Genomic DNA, 18,396 nt, shown 5'->3' with positions numbered 1-18,396 from the left:
CATGTTACACCTAGATTGTAAAGGTGAAACCAGATGTCCGTGTGAGAAATGTGATAATCATTACTTCATGGATCCGAAAGCAATGAGACGTCATGTTCGTATATATGGTTTTAGTCAATCATACAAAACGTGGATATATCACGGTGAACCTTTAATCCCTCTAGTTGTAGATGTCGTATCGACAAGCAACGAGATGGCTGATGTTATTGACGATGTTATGTGGGAGTTGAGAGAAAATGATACAAACCTCGATGAAGGAACCTCGAATACAGGGGGTAGCGGTGTCGATGATGATTTTAAAGAGTTGTTAGAGGCAGTCGAAACCAAGTTATATCCTGGTTGCACGTTTACTTTCCTTGATTTTTTAGCAAAGCTGATGCATATCAAGGTCAACAACAAATGGATTGATAGTTCATTTGATCAACTCCTTGAGTTATTGCATTCGACATTTCCACCAGACAACAAGGTTCCCCGTTCATATTATTTAGCAAAAAAGAAACTGAAGAAGATAGGTTTGGGGTACGAGTCAATACATGTGTGCAAAAACGATTGTTTTCTCTTCTGGAAGGAACACAAGTCATTTCAAGTTTGTCCCGTTTGTAAAGAGAGTCGGTGGATTGATAAAAATACCAAGGGTAAGAAAGTGGCTCATAAGGTGTTACAGTACTTTCCAGTGGCCCCTAGACTACGCCGTTTGTATTGTTCACGGTACACTTCCAAAAATATGATATGGCATAGTACTTGGAGATCAGAAGATGGTGTGATGCGTTATCCCGTTGATGGAGAGTCTTGGAAAAAATTTGATGTAGATTACCCTGACTTCTCGAGTGAACCTCACAACGTACGTCTAGGGCTGGCAGCTGATGACTTTAACCCATTTGGTAACATGTGCAATCCGCATAGTACGTGGCCAGATGTACTCACCACATACAATCTGCCACCATGGCTTTGTATGAAAGAGTCATCATTCATGTTGGCCTTGTTGATTCCCGGCCCTAAAGCGCCTGGAAAGGACATAAATGTTTTCCTTAGGCCGTTAGTGGAAGAGCTTAAGTTTTTGTGCCAATCAGGCGTACGTATTAAAGACACAGTGGCAAACACATTCTTCACGATGAAAGCTATGTTGTTATGGACAATAAACGACTTTCCAGCTCGTAGTAGTTTATTGGGCTGGAGCGGACAAGGGTAGAGGGCATGCCCGACTTGCAATGAAGACACTCCCTCGTACCGTGCAGTAAATAAAGTCGTTTATATCGTCCATCGTCGGTTCTTAGATGCTGATGATCCATTAAGGATGAGTTTGAAATTTAACGGGCAACCCGAGACAAGACCCGCTCCGAGACACTTTACTAATGAAGACATACAAGAGCAACTAGGTCGTCTAATACTTCGTAAACCGGGTAAACATCCTAACACTCTCAAGGCAAACATGGATCGACAAGGATTCGAGTTGAATTGGTCGAAACGTAGCATATTTTTCGAGCTCGAGTATTGGTCTTCTCTGCAGCTGAAGCACAACATAGATTTGATGCATGTCGAGAAAAATGTGGGTGAGAGTCATTTGGGTACTTATATGATGAATGATAAGAGTAAAGACACATCAAATGCACGTGAGGACTTGAGAAATCTGAATATCCGGCGTAATCAATGGTTGCAAAAAAAGGGTAACAAGTTCACTAGACCACATGCAAGGTACTCATTCAAGAAACCTGACCGCAAAATCTTTTGTCAATTTATAAGAGATGTTAAATTGCCCGATGGGTTTGGATCTAACATCAGTAAGAAAGTGGTAGATAATGATACTAACATTATTGGGTTGAAATCTCACGACTATCAGATTCTTATGCAACGTTTGATACCGATTGGAGTTAGAGCGTTATTGGACAAAGAAACTTCTACACCAATTGTAGATCTTTGTACGTTTTTCAAGCAAATTTGGTCCAGAACACTAAAGGTGGAGGATATGAGGAAAGAAAAAGAAGACATTATTAGAATCTTGTGCAAGTTAGAGTTGATTTATCCTCCAGCGTTTTTCGACATTATGATTCATTTAGTTTTGCATTTACCTGATGAAGCGATTGCCGGAGGCCCGGTATGTATGAGATGGATGTATCCGTTCGAAAGGTATATGAAAAAACTAAAAAACTATGTCAAAAATAAGGCGAGGCCGGAAGGTTGTATAGCTGAAGGTTATGTTGCTGAAGAAGCATTGTCATTTTGTTCGATGTACCTTCGAGATGTCAATCGCCTTAAAAGAAACGAAGACGTTGTCATTGAAAAAACAAAGTTTTGGATGTTTGAGTCCAAGTGTCGACCGACGAGCGCAACGCAAATCAAACATCTTGATATAAGGGAGAAACGTAATATAGAATGGTTTATACTGAATAGTTGTCAAGAAGTCAGACAATACATCGAGTAAGTGTTCTTACTTTTAATTATATTTCATTATTTATTGTTACTTTTTTCCATTCATCAATTATATATATATATATATATATATATATATATATATATATATATATATATATATATATATATATATATTCATCAATAAAGAAAATTCAAATATGAACATCCTGAAAGTGACGAAAAGACCGAATTTCCCAACTGGTTTCTTGAAAAGGTAATAATAATTAACAAACAAGTATTTTTGATAAATATAACGAATCAAGAATACATAACACATCAACATATGTTTAATAGGTTTATTAGATGGAAAAAGAAAACTCTCCAAAATTCCACAAAGAGTTGGCAGCCCTTTCAATGGGTTCACAAATGGATGTTTATACTTACACCGCGTGCATAGTCAACGGTGTTAGGTTTATGGTACTTAGTCGTGATGCACAACGCAAAACGCAAAACTCTGGGGTTCTAGCGGTTGGTGAGAATTGAGAGAAATATTATGGCCAGTTAGAAGAGATTATGAAGGTGCAATATCCATATGATTATTCGACTGTAATATTTCGGTGCAAGTGGTTCGATACGGGAGATATTCCTGATGATAATTTCATCAGTATCGACACAGAAAAAGAAGCGTACCAAGATGATCAACTCATATATCCTTCGCAAGCCAAACAAGTGTTCTACATCCGCGAGCCTGTTAATCATCGAAGAAACCAAAACAGCAACCCTCGTTGTGTCGTCGAGCATGTTAATCATTGAAGTATTTGGGATCTACCATCCGACAATGCTCGTGTCCAAAATGCTTACAGTGACTCTGTCCAAGATGTCGACAATGTGGAGGCCGAAAATGTTGACATAGTTCAAAACAACTCTTCATTTGGAGCTAGACTTTTTATCGACTTCTCACAATACTTTCAAAACAATGTTGATGTAGCTCAAAACAATGCTGATTATGACGATGAAGACGAGACTGAAGTACCTCCGCCAACGGGTAGAATCGATAATGTTTTCGAGGAAGAGACTGATTATGATGATGACGATTCTGATTATGATACTGATGAATAAGACATTGAAGTATATGATGAAGATTCTGATTAAAAAAATGAAATGTTTTTTTTGTAATAGAAACTTTATTTGAAATGTACCTTTAATTCATATTGTTTGTCTAACTTTTATTTATGTTGTTTGTCTATATTGTATATCTTACAATTTCGCAGGGTAACTAACTTTTATTCATATTGTATTTCTATATTGTACATCTTGTAATTTACAGGCTACAAATGAGGTTTACTTGGGCGATACTCTTTGCCATGATGGCCGATGTTATGGGGCTTGGACATGGAGGTGATGGAGCCGGGGATCCACCACCTCCAGTAGGCTTTGGTCGTGGTGAGCACGAACAAGATGGTAAGTTTTATTATGATATATTTATTAACTATTTTTATTATTTTATTATAAGTTATCGTGACTAATATTTTTAATTGTATTTTTTCATCCGAGCTTCCAAAGAAAAGAAGGGGCATGTCAAAAAATATCGAGCTGGGAAAGTTGATACAGGCAAACAAGGGAAAGCCTGTGGATTTGAATTTCGACGGGGATATCACATATTCCCCTGTCGGGAAGCATGGTTCACACATGAAATTGGGAGGTATTTGTGGAACAACGTCCCTTTCAAGGTATCTGGTTGGGACAATGTTTCCCCCGCCTTAAGGAACGCAACAGTTGTGCATCTAAAGGTAACTTGGATACAATTTTAAGTTTAGTTGTGATTGTTATTTAATTAACTAAATTTTTTTTATTTTACAGAATAAATTTGATTTAGATAAGGTTAACATGATCCAGAGCGTGCTCAATTGTTGCGGGGCACTGATTCGAGTCTTGCAAAAGTTTACAGAGGCCGAAAAAGTAAAGCTCATTCTTATTTTAAGGAAATTGGGGGGCCTGCAGATATCTCAGCCGCATTAAACAACCCCCCCCCCCCCCCCAGGGAATGTCACATGAAAATTGGGTGAAGGCAGTCGAACATTTTCAAACGCTAGAATTTTTAAGGCGTTCGGCGTCAAACACAGAATGTCATGCAAAACAAGTAGTTGTAAACAGAGGGGGGTCGAGCTCGTACATCAATGCATGCTTCAAAGAAGTAAGTTATGATATATTTAAATATTTATTTAAAGTATAAATAATCTAATTTTTAATGTTAAATAGGATATCAGTCGAATCGAAGTTTTTCGTAAGGCTAATTCCAATCGCCAAGGGGTATTTTATAGTCCTGCAGTCGAGCAACAATACGTAAGTGGTTAATTTGTATTTTCATATAAGTGTTTATATCGTCAAGGGTATTTAGTAATCTAATTTTTATGATTTTTATTATTTTTTGAAAATATAGAATGCTTTACTCGAGGAGATCAACCAACGAACCCAAGCTACTTCTAAAGCAAGCGGTCTAACACCCACTGATATAAAAAACTGTTTTGAAAGAATATTGGGTGTTCGACGCGGACATATCAGAGGCATTGGGCGTAAACCCCTTACCGTTGTGTCCATGTACGATCAGGAACAAGTAGTGACACAAGAACAACCGCAATCACAGGTAATTGTTAGTTTAAGTTGAAAAGTATAAATGATATAATGGAAAATACAATGCTATAATGGAAAGTAGAATGCTATAATGATATGTTGGTTATGATTTGATATGTTGATATTTTGTAGTTTGGTAATTTTTGTAAAGTAAATGCTATAATGGAAAGTTGAATGTTATAATGATATGTTGGTTATGGTTTGATATGTTGATATTTTGTAGTTTTGTAATTTTTGGAAAGTACAATGCTATAATGGAAAGTAGAATGATATAATGATATGTTGGTTATGATTTGATATGTTGATATTTTGTAGTTTGGTAATATTTTGGAAAGTAATTGCTATAATGGAAAGTAGATGTATGTTTAAGTGTATTTGATATGTTGATATTTTGTAGAATGCTATAATTTTTGGAAATTATAATGCTATTATGATATGTTGGTAATATATTTTGTTTTCTTTGTAGTTGGAAATGTTGCAAACAATACTAAAGGACCCGATCTGTTCTGCAGCATTGGAAGAGTGGTTTCCTTCATTGCCGCTACCAAATAATGAAGGAAATGATGAGGACGAGTAGTTACTTTAGGATTTTATGAAATGTTTTGTAATTTGGAAGAATACTTTAGGTTGTGGTATGGATTAATATTTTGGATTGGTTGTGTATCGATTAATATTTCTATAAAAAGTTATCAGATTTTATAAATGTTATATTGTTTTTTATAAATTTAATGTTAAATAAAAAAAAAACCAAAACTGTTTTTGTGGCGACATCTTTTGTGGCGACATCTATGCATTAACGGTGACATCCTATTAGCGGCGACGGTGAAATATTAGCGGCGACAAGTCAATAGCGGCGACGAGGACCCTTTAGCGGCGACTAGATGCGTATTAGCAACGAAGCATCACCGGCGACGCATTTGCAACAACATGTCGCCGCTAAAGGTATTAGCGGCGACAACCCTTACCATTAGCGACGACATTCGTCGCCGCTATTGCCCAGTCTTCTTGTAGTGGGTGCTGACATGGAATTAATTTTTTTTTTTGTAAAATTAGTATTATTGTCCCTAAGTTCATAGAAATGTGAAAATAACAAAAACGAGGGTAATTTTTTTCATTTCATATGAATTTAACGCCACGTTATCACAATATGGATGAAGGTTGTAAGAAGTTGCACGATTAATATTTTAGTGGCCAAATGGTGACAACTTTTAGACTTCGATGGTCAATAAAGTCAAAACCCCCTAAATATATTTAATGTAACAAATAAGTTCATAAATTAATGTATTATTCATATAAAAAAGGTAAATGTTTTGTATAATTATGTGGGGCCCAAAAATAATGAAGTGGCATGCAATATGCCTTGCAGTATTTGATAGATGAAAGGTGAGGTGACATGAAAAATCTCATTTGCAAGCCACTTGAGAAACTGTTGTGGGTGATCTTATTTTTCTATTCTATCGGTCATGCTTGAATGTAGATTCGACATTTGTATTGATGATTATGAGTAGATTCTTTATTGGTAAAAGTCATATGGTAACTTCTTGAGTGTTCTTCGTACACCACATTAAAAATTGCTATAATGTAAAAAAGGTAAATGTTTTGTATAATTATGTGGGGCCCAAAAATAATGAAGTGGCATGCAATATGCCTTGCAATATTTGATAGATGAAAGGTGAGGTGACATGAAAAATCTCATTTGCAAGCCACTTGAGAAACTGTTGTGGGTGATCTTATTTTTCTATTCTATCGGTCATGCTTGAATGTAGATTCGACATTTGTATTGATGATTATGAGTAGATTCTTTATTGGTAAAAGTCATATGGTAACTTCTTGAGTGTTCTTCGTACACCACATTAAAAATTGCTATAATGTAAAATTTAAGGGTAGATTCTTTATTGGTAGAAGTTAAAATACATTGCCCTTATTGGTAAAAGTCGATATTTGATTTTAAATGCTAAAAAATTCAGGATGTATAATCTATCTATACAAATTAATTAATGAGCTCACATAATTAAAAACTCGGATTCAAATTTATGCATTTTCATTATAAAGTTTAAATAGATCAAGTTATGTCTATTTGATGATATTAGAGAAATTTATTGAAATGCACAGTGAGAAGGCTATATTAACATTTCATGTGTTAATCAAACAATATCGCAGGAAAAAAAAAATTGGGTAAGAAACTAAGAAAGTGGTTACCTGCCATTTGCATTCTCCCCTTTTATATCAGCAACTTCGGTAAGAGCTTGAATCCATCTGTCAATCTTTTGACCCAATTGACTTCTTTTATTTGCATTTATCTCTGCCACCATCTTGTGTTTGTGCTCAGCCATTGCAACTCCAAAGGTACTTTCTTGCTTCTTAATATGGGTGGGCTCGACATGATAAAAAATCGGGACGACAATATGGTTGCATGCCATTCGTTGCTCAAGGATCAATACTAATTCATTAAGGCACCATGATGAATTGGCGTAATTCTTTGACAACACAATAATAGAAGCCCTGGATTCTTTAATTGCACTCTCTAATTCCGGTTTCAGATCTTCTCCGGTTTCAATTTCTTCATCGTCCAAAAAGACTGAGATATTGGTATCCAGGAGGGCCTTATGGAGATGATCAGTGAAACCATATCGAGTATCAACACCCCGAAAACTTAAAAACACGTCATATTTATAATCGTTGGTAGGAGAAGATGATCCTTCAGTAAATTTAGAAAGAACAACCATTATCAACGATGGGAACGGATGAGTAATTTGAGACTAGACTAACAATTTGAAAGTAATGGACTTCGTAAAGGAAATTTAAGACAACTTATTTTCGATTAATGTCGATCATACCTTATGTAGAGTTGATCATGGAAACTTATAAATTAAGAAAGTGAAATTGTAAATTCCGAAGAAATTGACTTGACGTACCTGACTTTTGAAGATTCAACATTCCTATTTTCATGAGGTTAGAATTGGACTGTTTCAATTAAACAAAGAAAATGACTCCAGACTACTTGGCTTTTGTTTAGACCTAATTGGAAATACTTTCAAGTTTCACCTGTCTTTTTTCCTTCCTCGGTGTATACCATAAATCATTTATGAAACTATTAAAATGTGCATATATCCACATTTGAAAAAAATAAATAAATAAATAAATCGTCAAATATTGGTCATACGTGTGTGTGTATATATATATATATATATATATATATATATATATATATATATATATATATATATATATATATATATATATATATATATATATATATATATATATATATATATATATGGAAAAGTTCAATAGAACCATAATTATTGGTTCTTTAAAGAACTAATTTTTTTTTCAAGTTCTAGATCTTATTTTTTATTGAAAAAAAAAAATTAAAAATATCTAAATTCATAACTTAACATTGTGAATGTTAAATATATTTTTCGGATCACCGTGTAAATTTAGATTCACATTGTGAATTTTTAAAGATTCACATTTTGAATTTGACGGAAATTTTTTTTTATCGAATTTGATATCATTGGAAAAATGATAAAAAGTTATGAATTTATGTATTTTTAGTTTTTTTTGATAAAAAATAAGTTCTAAAAGTTGAAAAAAGATTGGTTCATCGGTTCCTTGGTTAATTATGGTTTTTTATTTAACTTCACCCTATATATATATATATATATATATATATATATATATATATATATATATATATATATATATATATATATATTCTACATAATATTAAAAGACCGCTGTGCGTAGCACCTCTATGCCACCGATATCAAATAGCGGACGGTGACCGATATTTGAAATTTTTACCGCCATAACTGCTTAGGTATTCAACCACTGCTTAAAATTAAAGTCGGTCATACCATATGTAGCTTTCCTAGAAACTTATAAGTTACGAAACTGAAATTGTAAATTGCTAAGAAATGGGGTTGAGGTACTTTACTTAATTTGAAGATTCCACATATATACCTGTAAGGCTATTAGCATGAGGTTTGGTTTAACTGAGAAGTATAATTATCATATACATTACGACTATTTTAATAGAAATAGTTCTACTAATAAACACAAGTTTCAAAAATTTTGTTCAGGAACTCTTAACATTTGATCATTATCAGATCTACAAAAAAATAAATAAACTTTCTTTTTGTTAGAAGAATGAATTACGTCATCATAATTATAAGTCAATCTTTTGTACCTTATAATATTTTAATTTAAATTTAAAATTAAATAGCGATAATGCACATCAACATTATAATATACATTCTTCTCGAAATTTTGAATCTGTATTAAGATAATGTTTAAATCTTTTTCATATTCATTGATCTAAACCATGTTTTTTATAAAGTCTAAGTCACCAAAATTTCTGGTTAATAACTGACATGGTGTAATAGTTTTATTTTATTGTTTTTGCATTTTTAATTGGGAAAATGACATATATATGCCATATTATGTTTCTAAGATTTACCCATTTAGCCACTTAATTTATTTTGTGGCTTTATAAGGGAACGAATTACACTTTGTTGGGTCGATTAGGTCCTTTTAGGCAAAATGAAGTGGTCATCCAGTTACCCCTTTGACACATCAGATATTTGTTGACCAAGTATTCCTTAACCCAGTACTATTCATCTTCTTCGCCCCATTTTTTCCCATTTCTAAATCGTCCAACAGAGAGCCTTCTTACTCCCGTTCTAATGTCGATCGACAACTTCTCATCTTCTACGCTACCGGTTCTCACGCGAATTGTGAACGCCAATAACCTGGAACACGAGTTTGGTATAAATTTCATTCTTCATCGATGATTACCCTTTTGTTTCGTTGGGTACGGAGTTTGGCGGCGTCATTTTACGTCCAGCAGCTGAACAGCGTCGTCTTCCGTCATGTGTTTCTGTGTGTGGGAGGAGAATCCAATAGACTTGTAAGTTTTACCTCATGCATTAGCAACTTGTACCCCCTGGATTTCTTTGACTTGGTGGTAGTGGGGTTATCTTAATTCAACCCAGCACTGTTGTTTTTGTATGTAAAACTAGTCTTCTTCAGCTTTGCTGCAGTGTGAACCTACCTCCCAAAACACTAATTTATTATTCCTCATGATTCAAATATATGTGTTCGTTATGACTCAAACATTACCGATTGCAAAGATTTTGATTTGAGAAGATGTGTGATAGAGACACGATGTAGAAACTTGGATTCGTGGGTGGAACCTATAGATGTTGGAGAAGGGATGATGATGAAGCTACCAACAAAACGAGACTGTAACACAATATCAAAACAAAAAATTCAAAATCGAAACCCTACCTTTTAACCAATCAAAACCCAAAATCGAGACAGTAAATATATTGAAACCAAAGCCTTATTCCAAAATCAAAACCACCGGATCGAGCAAGCCACTCTGTTTCGTCTCTGGTCTCCAGTTGTTGGACGGAGCAGGTTAAATATATGTGATGACATTGGTGGGACGTACGACGCCATCTAAAACTCTCCCACATTCACCTTCATGATATGCCCTCCTTTCTTTCAAACTGCGTCCACATTCACCTTCAAGAAAAGGCGTCTGATTTTGAGAAGAATCGTGATTACGGGATAGATTCGGCTGCCCATAAAATATTAAGGGGAGGTTTATGGTTTATTTGTATATAATAAGAACAAAATGGAAATCAATTTTGAGTTTTAAATGGAAAATAGCCGATGTGTCCCTGAAACCTGCTACAATAGGTTAGAAGGACTAAAAAGACAGGTTACTTCTAACCTTATGCCCCTATAAAGACACGAAATTAGTTTAGGGACTTAAAAGGTCAACTCTAAAAAGTTTGTAGGGTATTTATGTCATTTTCCCTTTTTAATTCCAGAAGACAATGTTTCATCATGTTTTTGGTCCCTAAATGCTTTAACTGATAATCTTTTTGAGCGACAATATGGTCTGTCTCCCTAGCTTCTACTTCAAAACCCTATAATTATAATCCAAGTAAACAATTTTTTTTTTGCTTTTTATCATATATCTATTCCTTAAGAACTCATCAATAGAAATTAGAGCGAAAAGAAAAGAGAACTATGAACAACATAAAGAACTCTAATGAAATCTTTTCATTAACCAAAATGATATGAATACTGAAACCATGTTATGAAGCTATGAGATTTTGAACAGAATCAGAAATAATTCTTGAAAAGTAAATCATAACAAGTATACAATCATAACTATATGACGTAGATCAAGTCTAAATTGTCAATATAATAGGCTTAGGTCAAAATAATCTACTTTTTAATTCCAATTTACAGAAAAAATCCCAACTAAACTACTGTTTCCATGGTTGATGTTTTAACTTTTAATACAATATCTACACCTTGTTTTTCTCTTTATGCATATTATTAGACAGATTCCCAAGTAATTGATACAGATTGGGTAGATATCAAGAGAGAGTGGAATTGAGGCTTGAATTTAATGATTTCCCACATTCTGAAGGTGGGTCTCTCCCAAAGTAAATAAAACTGGTTACAACTCATTAAGCAGCATTGACCACTTGACTTTCTCTCTTCTTGCATATCTGACCTTATAGGAAGCTCAGCAGCAATCTACTAATCTACTGTTCCCAAGTTATCTACTATTATCAGTTATTCTATGTATATATTAGAAGTTAAAGAAGTATGGTGTTTGTTTTATGGAATATGGGATAATCATATATTTGAATGCTAAAAGAGGACATTTTTACGCTGTTTTCCTTTGGTTTTGTTCTCTACAAAAGAAACAATTTTCGAATGCTAAAAAGAAGATATACTGAACGATTCTACTAGTGCGTGTTCAAAATGAAACCATCCATGTCTTTAAAATTATCTATGTTCTACCTCAATGCAACTAGTACGTAAAATATGGATTCCTTTTGAATTTTGTTTTTTTTATAGCCTTGCCTTAGTGAAATACATAGTTTTATGGATTCAAATAATATTCAACAAAATTGAACTTAGATGTCCAGTCCCAACATCTATCAAAACAACATCTGAATCTCAACACAGTAGCCATATAAGCATAATTTATCGACTACAAATATCAAGCAATTCAGAGATTTATCAAAATAATATATAAATAGACTTTAGATGACTTATCATTTTAACACAAACTAGGTGAGTGACCCCGCGTTGCGGGGTTAGATGTGACATTTTTTGTTCGGTTGCAAGTTGTGATCAAAACACATAGCAATGGAGCACCGGAATCAAGTGGCAAATTGTCTGCCCAATGCAACACAAAGTGCTCATCAGCAACCATGTGATCAGAGTAGCCACCGTATGTGATTGTGCCATCGGATGAATCAGTGCAAACAAATTCCATTCAATGTGGTATTGAATCTGAAAAAATTGGTTTTATCAATATAAAAAGTGCGCAGGGGCAATATGGTCCTAAAAATGCAAAAAATTATTTTTTTAATATTAAGACAGTGTGGAGGGGCAATATGGTCCTAAAACTATAAAAATTGACTTTTATTAATAAAAAAACAGTGTTTAGGGCAATATTGTCCTAAAACTGTAAGAATTGAATTTTATTAATATAAACATCACGTCCTTTATATGTTTGTCAACTACATTAAAACTTTGAAAAATAGAATGCTAGTAAGCTTTTAACACCAAATTAAACACAATATTAAGCTCTTGCCTATAAACGAATCCAAACATGTCAATGAAACCCTTCACAAAACACTAAAAATATAATAGTGAAGCATCCCTCGTGTTCTTCAGACAAAAATTAAAAGTTTTAAACAGATACCTTTTTGGGTTGTTTAATTGCACCAGCCGTAATTTTGTGTCATCTGAGCAATAGCTCATTCAGTCATTCTCTCTCACCCCCTTCAAATTCTTTCAAACCTGCACATCATATGAAGTTTCCCTTCAAATTCTTTCAAACCTGCACATCATATGAAGTTTGTGTGTGAAGGACATGAAAGAAATGAAGAAGATAGTGACTTTACAACAAACAGTGAATTTCTTTTTAGTCCCTCCATATCAGTATATAATTAAAAGACATTTATTTTTTGATTTAATTTTCCATCTGCAAATGTATGAAAACTCTAATGACTCGGTTCAAACTATACTCTTTTACAACAAGCATACCGGGATACGAATTTTTCAGCAAACGTATCGGGATGCAAATGTATGAAAGCGTATCGAGATACGAATTTACATAAATGAAAGAAAACGTACCGGGATACATATTTTTCAGACCATCTGCCTTCGGAAATACTCTTTTACAGCATCCTTTCAGTAGTTAAAAAAAATGTTACTGTATCTTTTAGAATAACTATATATGACAATTTTTGTTATCTTCCATAGAATAGTTTCAATTATGATACATAAATATATCAATAGTTTAACTGTTAAAAAAAATCATCATGGTAGAATTTATGGCAAATTTTACATTTTATAATTTGGTTTTGAAATTTGTCTTATTGCACGGCATCATATACATGAATTTGTAGTCAAGCACATCTTCGAACTATTTTTTGCAATGTTAAACCTCGCTGTCTAATATTTTTGACTCAAAAATTCATTTTAATTTTTGTATATAAAGTTCTTCACGTATAGTCCTTCCTTTGATTCTAATTAATAGATAAATCAAAATTTTCACCAAATATGTCAAAGTTATGCGTTAACGAACACGAAGCAAATTGTCATAAAAAAGAAACCATGTTCTATTTTGTATGTAGCGTTATAAACATCAATCCATCATCAAGATTCCAACAAAGGTATGCCTTTTTAGTTTAGATCATGTTTGAAATTCTTTACTGGTTTGTCTACTAAAATTTCTGGTAAGGCTATTAATACATCAATTCAGCATATTAAGGCTATTATCACTACTGAAGAGGCTTGGATCTTAAAAGTAGGTTATAAGAGAAAATACATACCAGCTCCTGTTGGACCTTCTGACTTTGTTTAAGAGCAACTGCTTTGTAATCTGTCAATCTCAACCATAGGAATTGACTTCATTGCATATTACAATAATATCCTCATTACACGAACCATAAAGATATTCCAAGGAACTAAAGCAAATTCCATACTGTGTTAGATGTCGTACATATGCACCCATCCTAATCATGGTAGTTAAGTACCGTAATATTGCTTTCTCTATTGGAGGTCGTTTTAGGGATTTGATAATAACTCATTCAACACCTAATCAAAATAATAAAGAAAGGTAGCTTCCACAAGAACAAAGGGTAAGTTATTCAGTTGAATATATCTTTAGATTATCATGTTATGTAAAACCGCAGTTTTCTAATCGACGGGTTTTATTCTTTCATTAATACAATAAACGGCCAAGAACGCGCGATTCAGCCGACAAAATTGAACCGAAAAAGTATGTGAAATTGAAAAAGGAACACGAAATCGGAACCCAGAATACTGAAATTTTGAAAAAAAAAACCGTTGATGTATTCCTTTGAACATAATCGAATGAGGAATTAGGTCAAAAATTGAAAGCCTCACGACATACAATTGCGCCTCTAACCTTTGACTGTCGTGTGAGTAAGTTGATCGGATGATTACGACGACTTGTTGCGCCGTCGATAAGCCACAAGATTGCCTTTCTGACTCCCGGAGTTTCCTCTGCGATCGATCTGCAGTTGCTGCTCTCCTTTGCTTTTCTATTTTCTGTTCTGAAATCTACACAAGAACATGAAAAGTAAGTGCTTATAGACTGTTTTTGTTGGACACAAACGATATCAGTTGAGTAATTTGGGGTAACCACATATATTATTTCTACTTTTTATTTTAACAAAAGCCAGATTTTAGAGAGAGCAAAAAGAAGGCAACGATGCACGGTGGTTCACCGGCTTATTCTTCAGTTTCTCCACAAAGTTTAGAGGCTTTGTTCTCCTCTTAATCTCTATTTATCCCTTTCTTTATCTACCTTCTTCGTTAGCAACAATCGAACACACAAGCACAAACAATCGATTTGTAACTTTTGTTTCTTTACCTTCTCTATCGATCTCTATCTTTCAGTGGAAACGTGAGGAATTATTGAACTATTTAAGTAATCCATTAAGTCATCTGCAAGAGACGATACAAATCAAACGTTGGGAAGAAACTGAACGGATAAATTGGATGAGCAGCGTACCGGTGAGTCGGTGGCGAAAGGTGATGACGATGTGTCGGTAAAGGTGGAGGCGCTGCTGAGTAGTCGGCGGCTGCAGTTGATACTGACGACTCTGTTCGTAGTCGTGGCCTATTTACATACTCAATGGCGGTGGAGGTCATGTTCTGGTCATCTCCAACAACAACTTCTGATCAACACGGAACAATCGGGTGGAGACAGAGAAAAAAGGAAAGAGGAACAATTCCAAAGCGGGTCGAGGTAGTGAATAGTCTTTGATCGAGAGAGAGAGAGAGAGAGATGATAAGAGCAGACGGTGGGGATGGTGGTTCTCAATAGCTTCTACAGAGAATCACTCGAGGAAGGATCCAGATGGAGCGGTGGGTTGTAGATTAGAACAACAGAAATCGATAACTGATTGGCCCAAAAAACGGTGAACACAACACCTATCCATAAACAACATACAAAATGGTATAAAATGCCCACATGAAAACCGACAACATTAGACAGAAGAGAACACCCAACTAAAAACAAAAGATAAAAATTAAATAAATTAATACAAATTATAAAGTGATATAATTTCACATATTTATTTAAATAAATGATTATAATTTTATATAACTAAAAGGAATTTCTTAATTAATAATTTATTTAAAATAATTAATTAATAATTTTGAATTATTATTATAAAAATTTAATTTATTTTGTAACCGTGGTTTCCACGGGTTATAAACTAATATATATATATATATATATATATATATATATATCCCTATTTTAATAAAAGAATAGTTTTATTTTCCTTTTAACATGTGTCACATTATTAGACCTCTTAATTAATGCATATTTTATTCTTCTTTTGTCATGTGTCACCCTATTATGTCTCCTAATTAATATTTGCTATTTGTCAACCTATTGATTATTCATTTCAAATTTAAATTTTAAATTTTAAATTTTCCACTCTATCTTCATTAAATTAATAGCATTAAAATAAAATTAATACAAATTATAAAGTGATATAATTTCACATGTTTATTTAAATCAATGATTATAATTTTATATAACTAAAAAAATCTCTTAATTAATAATTTATTTAAAATAATTGATTACTAACTTTGAATTTTTAGTATAAAAGTTTAATTAATTTTATAACCGTGGTTCCCACAGGTTATAAACTAGTATATATATAAATTAGACCATCTCAACAACGTCTACTGATTTAGAGTTTTCAAAGTTACCCAAAAAAAAATTAGGTTAAAACTAAAATTTGAAGTCTTGAACTTACTTGACCTTGACCAAGACCGGAAAACCGAAAGCGTTGACAACGACTACCCAGAAGAAGAAAAAAAGAAGAAGAAGACAGGAAAATCAGAGAGGCAGAGAATGGTCCATGTTCCATGTTCGGGTGTTTGTGGACCCAGAATGAGTGACGCGCATTCCCTTCCTTGCACAAATGTTTTTCTCTAGAGTAAATTACAGAAATGGTCCCTGTTGTTTGGTCCATTTTGCAGGTTTTGTACAACCTTTGAAATGTTGATAGGGACCATCTTTATAGTTTGAAGAAATTACGCTCATGATCCCTATGACAAAGGCCTCTTAAAACATCTCCAATGGTTAAAAAATGTTATGACTCAATAAATAACACATCAATAATTCATTAATTTTACATCTAAATAAACGATCACTCAAATAGTCTAGCTTATTTAAATAACTTATTTTTTTACACTACTAGAAAACAGACCTTTAATGACACGCTTTTTACGACACGCACTGATTAATGATACCCAAAAAGGCGTGCCCTAAAAATAATGTCAGATGTTTATAAATTTGAAGAATTTAGGACGCGCATTTTTGCGTGCCCTAAAATTAGTGTCTCACAAAAAAAAAAAAAAAAAAAACACGGAGGGCGCTTATGTTAAAGGCGTGTCGTCTAGAAATGTCGCTTTATAATTTTACAAACACGCTCTTTAGCAACTAACAGCGGGAAAAAGGAAATAAAAAAAATTAGAAAACCCGCCTTCCTTCCTTGTTTCCCCTCTTTAGCTCTGGGTGTGTTCTTTGACCACAAAAATCTTCTCCGGTCTTCCTCCGCCTCCCTACATCGAGTGTTGCTTGCTTCTTTCCCTTGCACTCCGACCGCCGCCACCGATTTTTCCCCGTTCGTTGACATCGATCAAGGCTCACTTACTTCTACCCACTGGAACCACCATATCTCCCACTCGATGTTGAAATTGTCAGAAAAGCCCTAATTCAGTATTATACTCTCAAGTCTCAATAGGAATGCAAATCTTGATTCTCGTTCGTTTCTGATTCTCATTTGTTCTAAGCATCTTTCTGTATTGATGAAAAATTATAGAAGCCCAAAAGCGGATACTTGAATTTCTGGAAACATGGGCCCATACACGAATGTTACGCTCAAAGGCCGAAGCACTGCACTCCTATATGGAATTGGAAAGCATGACTATTTTCTGTTAGAAACTACATCGGAATCGCAATCCGGAAACCCTCCAACATCATTTGCTCGAACAAGATTTCGTTCTTCTCTTCAGGTACCCCTATGCTCTTGCTCGATTTTCGTTCTACCCTTTCTGGTTCTTTTAGGGTTTAGATGCTCATGCTCTTCTCATAAAGCATCGCCTGCGGGTTTGTATTTTGTAATCATTACTTAATTTCTTACAAAAAAAATCATGTGTTACATTCTAGAAATATATAAATGTTTAACATAAAATGCTCTCCTATTGTGGATGCTATTTAACTAACCAGTTTTAAGCATTCCTTTCCTCCGTTTGGAAATTCCAGTAGCCTACCTAGTGCAAAAGCAAAATATATTTATGATGTATTATTGATACTTGGTGAAATTACAGATTGCCCCTCGTAGAGGAAGACTCTCTCTTGAGGCATTAGCTTGTGTTGGAAACATAGCAAAAGCCATGGGTCCCGCCATGGAAACTCATGTCTGCAGTCTTTTGGACGCCATGTTTTCAGCTGGTCTTTCTTCAGTACTAGTGGAATCACTTGAGCAGATTACCATCAGGTATACCAGTTTCAACTTCAAGGGGGTATTATTGTAATTTTGATTTTTTATGAGGTTCTGACATATAATCATAACAATATGACTCTAATCCTCTCAGCATTCCATCATTGTTGCCTACAATCCAAGATCGGTTGCTTGAAAGCATTTCAGTAGTTCTTTCAAAACCCCAAAATACCCACACAGGGGCATCTGCAACTCCAAGTCGAGCAAACATGGCTAACAACATGCAACAAATGTCAGAACTTACTGGATCTGCTTTGGAGCAGCTTGCATTACAAACACTTGCACGATTCAATTTCAAGGTGCATTCAAGATT

At 34.1% G+C, this 18,396-nt stretch overlaps 1 long non-coding RNA gene and 1 pseudogene across 8 annotated transcripts; both read right to left on the bottom strand.

Moving 5' to 3' along the window:
* Positions 1–7,175: 7,175 nt before the first annotated feature.
* Positions 7,176–7,706, bottom strand: LOC145122104 (toll/interleukin-1 receptor-like protein pseudogene; annotated as a pseudogene).
* Positions 7,707–11,909: 4,203 nt separating this feature from the next.
* Positions 11,910–15,523, bottom strand: LOC145160169 (uncharacterized). 8 transcript variants are annotated; one of them, XR_013738054.1, is made up of 6 exons: positions 14,930–15,521; positions 14,016–14,616; positions 13,863–13,938; positions 13,162–13,215; positions 12,728–12,865; positions 11,910–12,312 (listed from the first exon to the last, which is right to left on the bottom strand). It is a non-coding gene; the product is annotated as an uncharacterized LOC145160169 (long non-coding RNA). The 8 variants fall into 8 exon arrangements; XR_013738056.1 differs by having other exon boundaries at positions 13,863–13,920; XR_013738050.1 differs by having other exon boundaries at positions 13,863–14,616; positions 14,930–15,003; positions 15,071–15,521.
* Positions 15,524–18,396: the final 2,873 nt, after the last annotated feature.

Source organism: Lactuca virosa, chromosome 1 (genome assembly GCF_052849685.1).
Source record: "Lactuca virosa cultivar CGN04683 chromosome 1, Lactuca_virosa_CGN04683_v6, whole genome shotgun sequence".
NCBI lineage: Eukaryota > Viridiplantae > Streptophyta > Magnoliopsida > Asterales > Asteraceae > Lactuca > Lactuca virosa.
The sequence above is the reverse complement of the archived record's forward strand: the minus strand, read 5'-3'. Positions and strand labels throughout refer to the sequence as shown.